This window comes from Elephantulus edwardii, unplaced genomic scaffold, assembly GCF_000299155.1.
Source record: "Elephantulus edwardii isolate Elephantulus edwardi_28Jun2011 unplaced genomic scaffold, EleEdw1.0 scaffold00040, whole genome shotgun sequence".
In the NCBI taxonomy this organism is placed as follows: domain Eukaryota; kingdom Metazoa; phylum Chordata; class Mammalia; order Macroscelidea; family Macroscelididae; genus Elephantulus; species Elephantulus edwardii.
The window spans coordinates 1,931,872-1,937,267 of record NW_006399790.1 but is presented as its reverse complement, the minus strand read 5'-3'; positions in this window follow the sequence as shown (position 1 = coordinate 1,937,267).

Sequence of the window (5,396 nt, the reverse complement as noted above, 5' to 3'; positions counted from 1 at the left end):
AACAACAACAACCTCTCAGTTTATTCTCATTTTCTGCAGAATTGGAGGATGGTGTGAGACAGAGCAATGCCATCTAACAAAGTCAAGAAACAGGAAACTGAAAAAGGGAGGGGAATGTAAATGATCTCAGAGGTTTTTCTATGGATCATCTGTTGAAACAGCATTTTTTATATGTTGGCTAAATAGAATATATTGTCAAAAATAAATTTATTCTGCTTATTTTACCATTTTAAAGTCTAGCTTTAGAAAGATGAAAATTTTTTATCTGTGGCTCACACTTAAGGCCTGTGTATTTCTAGTGGACAATACTGTTCCAGATACATTGTGGCAACAACTAATATTTGTTTCTTGGCCTTTTTGTGCCAATGCTCTTTTAATCATCCTATAATTCTGTAAAGCACACATGAGTGCACCCTTTTACAGATAGGAACTTGCCCAAGGTCAGCCCCTGAAATATTGTGGAACCAGGAAGTTCAACATTGATGCCATTCAGTTGTCAAGGCTTTTCTCTCTACCATGACTTACACACACACACACACACACACACACACACACACACACACACACACCACACACCCCCCAAGACATCAACAAACAATGCTTTCTAACATTGAAATTGCTTTGCACAGACAAGACTTATGAAAGAAGAATACTGCGCCTCACTCATCGTGAATGCCAAGCCTACAAAGTCATGACAAGCTGGTGAGTGATCTAGCACTGCTTTCCTTTATATTGAACCATCACTTGGAAGAGTTTTTGTGTGGGTGCTACCGAAGATGTAGATCTCCCCATTTAAGACAGAAGCACCACTGTGTGTGTCTGCAGTTTTAAGGTCTAGCAACAGGAACATTCATTTTCCAGCTAATCCTATCATTTTCTTTTTGTTGCAAACCCCCCTGACAGATTTCATCATCATTGTCGTGTGCCCTTCAGTTGGAACCAACTGACTCATAGCTGACTCTACAGCAGGTTTTCAGAGAATGAAAAGTACACGGATTGATCGTCTTTCTCCCATAGATCAGATGGTGGATTTGAACCATGTACCTTTGAGTTGCCAGAGTTGGCAGCACAGCTCCTTACTCACAAGGCCACCAGAGCTCCTGACAGATCTAGATATACATATTTGAGGCTGGAGCTGTGCAGAGAAGAATTTGGAGCACTGCTATCCCTTCAAAAGAGGGGAGACAGGGAGCTCTGGTGGCCTAGTAGCAAGAAGCTGCACTGCAATCCCAGAGGCGCATGGTTTAAATCCACCAGGTGCTCTGCTGGAGAAGGAGGGACAATCTCCTCCACTACCTGTCAGATCCGATTTGATGGTGTACACACACACACACACACACACACACACACACGACGGGGGGGGGGAATTAGAAGGCGTGACTTTTAGAAGGGCTGGTAGCACCTAGTGATATTGGCTGCTATCCATAAGGTCAGCCGTTCAAATCCACGAGCTGTGCCTCCGTGCCCTGCTGTAAAGATTCATGGTCTCCGAAGCCCAAAGAAGGGTCTCATGAGTCAGACTGGACTCACAGACTGTGGGTTATGCTTTTTGGATTGAGTTTTTGAAGTTGTATGGTCCAGGTCATTGCCCTCACCCCCAGTCTCCTAACTATTGATTCACATTATATTTACTTTGAGGTGATTTTTCCCTCTACCCAGTCGAATCCAATGCACAAACAGTTCAGCAGCAGCTATGTGGAAAAAAAGGAACAAGTAGCAGAGGCCTGGAGAGTAAAGACCAGAATCCTAAAGAGGGCTTCGTGTAATGATGGGCCATGGGATCCAGGGAGGGTAGAGCAAGGCCAAGGAGTAAATGGGGAGCAGGGTGGGACCTTTGCTTCAGTCCCATGGGGCCCGAGAACCTCTAGCTAACAATCTAGATGACCATATCACAGTGAATTAGGGTGACTTCGTACTTTAAATGCTTACAGTTGCCCCTCCCATTACTGTTTCCAGAGTTCGTGTATGGAGATCCAGTGGCTGCCATTAGGAGCAAAGAGAAGTGTGGATTGTGGTTGGTTTTCGCCCCTCCTCCCCTGCACACGTTTTATTAGAGAAGCAAGGCTAGTAAACACCTCGGGGAGGGGGAGACTGAGGACAAAAGGGCTCACTGCACCAGTAACCAAGGGTAACTGGAGCTTCCGGGGGCTGGGGAACACTTGGAAACAGCACAGACTCCAATCTCTGCGTGTCCTACCTGAGAGGTGAGGGAGCTAGGATGTTTGCTCACCAAATCCCGCCGGCCCCGGTCCAAGGACTGACTGCTTCCAGAGCGGGGTGAGCAATTTTCCCAGCACCACTGACCTGCTACGTGTACCGCTCTGAATAGTATTCTGTCTCTTACTCAAATAGTTTTTACCACACATGTACAACACTTTGTCGCCTTTTAGAGCCAGTAAATCACACGCGAGGAGACTGCCCATCCTTCTCCCGCCGAGCAGTTAGTGGATTCGAACCACTTGCCTTTGGGTTAACAGCACGCCTCCCTACGGACTAGGCCACCAGAGCGCCCTATCACACATATGCATCTGTTTATTTTCTGTTTGAAAAATCTTTATAGCAATAAGGTATATGTTGCATTTGTCATTTTAAACATTTAAAAGTCTGTATGTCCTATAGTCATTACCATGATTTCTTTTCAAATGTTTACATAATTCCAGACAGGAACTTAGGACACTTTACCTAATCACTTCCCACACTCCAACCCCCACCCTGCCACCAACCCCCCTCAGCCCCTGGTAGCCTATGACAAACTTTCGTCTCTATGTGCATTTGTCTATTGCAGATATTTCATACGATGGGATTTATTTATCCTTTTGCATCGAACTTATTTCACATGGTATGCTATTTTCAAGGTTCATCCATATTGTAGTATGCAGCAGGACTTCATTTTTCTTTTTGGCTGACTTCTATTCATTGTATTCTCACCTCATTCTGTTAGCATTTTATTTGAAAGGGTGTTTCAATGTTGAGAGACATTTGGGTTGTTTCTGCCTTTTGGTTACTGTGGTTATAGTCTTTCATTTCAGTTGTTTTATTTTTAGTATCATGCTGTAGGAAGACTGCTGGAATTCGCCTTTTCACTTTGTATTATGCTACAAAGATTCATTTTCTGTTATTTGCATAGCCTAACAGGACACTTCTCTCGCTCCTATTTGTAGTAAACAGTGTTGTTATGAACATTTTTGATAGATTTATATACGGAGGAAGTGAATTATTAGATCATAAGGCATGTTTAACTCTCTAAAATAATGCTAATTGTTTTCCAAATGAATGATATCCATTTACAATTCAACAAATTAAGAGTTTTTGTTAATCAGCATCCTCTTAAAACTTGGCATTGCCAGAATAGCTTCATCTAATTCTTTCATTCTTGGTGTGGGTGTCGGATTCATTGGTGTTCTTGACGAATTAATTAATTGAAAAGAGGGTGTCATGAATTGAATTATGCTCACTGCAAAATACATGTATGTGATGATATAATGTAGGGAGCTCTGGTGGCCTACTGATTAAGAAGCTGCAACCACAAAGGCATACAGTTCAAATCTACCAGCTGCTCTGCGGGAGAAGGATGGACAGTCTCCTCTTGCATTATTTACTGCCTCTGAAAACCTGATGGACGGTCAGCTATGGGGTCATTTCCAACTCCACGGCACACCACAATATTATAATCTGGAAACAATTTAATGATTTCCCATGATCTGATAAGTCAAATAGTTATAGTTATAGGAGCATCAAGTGAAATACAATGCCCCTTAATCCCATTACAGCCCTGATAGATATATGGGAAGCTTGCCTCTTGTGTGGCCTGTAGCACTTTGCATCTTAAGGCCACCAAGAATGAATTGTTAGGAGTAGAGTGTATCCTTCTGGACTCTTCCCTGAGTTGGGAAGTTCCTTGACTCTAGGGAAGGCCAAGGCTCACAGAGATCTCCAAGAAATGCCAGGCCCTCAGATGCTGAAGGGGACAGACTTTCCCCAAGAACTGATGCAGGGAGAGAAGCCTGCCTCCAGAGTTGGCACCGTGGCTTTTGGACCTCTCACTTCCTAAGCTGAGAGAGAATAAATGTCTATTTGTTAAATCCATCTACTTGTAGGATCTCTGTTCCAGAATCACTAGGAAACTATGCGAACCAAGCATGGATCTGTGTATCCTGAAGCCAGATTTGTTACTGATTCACTTATGATCAGCTGTGGATCTCCTTCCTAAACAGTGCAACCACAGCATACTGATCCAGCTCTATCAGCGTATGCTGTCAAATTCCAAAGTATCTCCATCCAGGGAGAGGTTCAAAGAGGTGGCCTCATTCATTCTAGATACAAATCTGAGCTGGTTTCCTTCAGGCTGCCTTCATCTGGCCAGTGTCATCCAACCAGGCCTAAAATGATTTTCTTCGTCTCTGCTAGTTTCCCTCCCCACTTCCCAACAAACCATCACTCTTTGGCATCCCCTTTCCCTCAGACCCCACTCTTTTCCAGACTGACTCCAACCACAACCTTTAGATACCATGGTGAAGCGGTTGAGTTGATAGTTTTGGTTAGCCTTTGAAATTCCTCGTGCCACCAAGCAGGTGCCTGCCCTGTCGTTAGGTCCTGCACTACCCTCATGATCTCTGCTGGGCATGCAGCCTCTCTCTCTAGACATTGTTGATTCCTGCTTAATCATTCTGCAACGTTACGTAATGTTATTGACTGACTGTGGGATCTTGGGGAAGTTAACCAACCTCTCTGAACTTTGGTTTTTCTCATCAGGAAACTGTGATTGATGTTGTTAGGTGTCCTCAAGTCAACTATAACTCAGTGATCCTATAAACAATGGACCTGAATGCTGGCCTGGCCTGTGCCATCCTCACCATCCCCGACACACTGGAGCCTGATGTTGTATCACTGTGTCCACCCATCTTGTTGAGGGCCTTCCTCTCTTCTCTGACCCTCTACCTTTTCAAGCATGATGTCCTTTTCAAAGGACTGACTCCTCCTAACAACATGGACAAAGTACGTGAGTTAAAGCTTCACCATTAAAGCCTCTAAGGAGCACCATGGTTGCACTTTCGTTAGGATAGAGCTGTTTGTCCTTTTGGCAGTTCATTTAGTACTATAATCTGACAACTCAAAGTTATAAATTATTCTTTTGTCATACTTAATCAGTTAGCCCAACTTTCAGATGCATAAGAAGTAATTGAGAATACCATGGCTTGGATCAAGTACACCTAAGTTTTCAAATTGACACCATTGTTCCTTAACACTTTAGAGAGCTTCTTTACAGCAGATTTTTCCAAGAAATCAAAAGATATGTTGCACTGGGAAAATCTGCTGTCGAGACTAACGCAGTTTCCTTTAGCCATTTGTAGTGAAGCCTGAAAGTGGTCCTCTCTCAGCCTCTGGAAGCTTTCTAT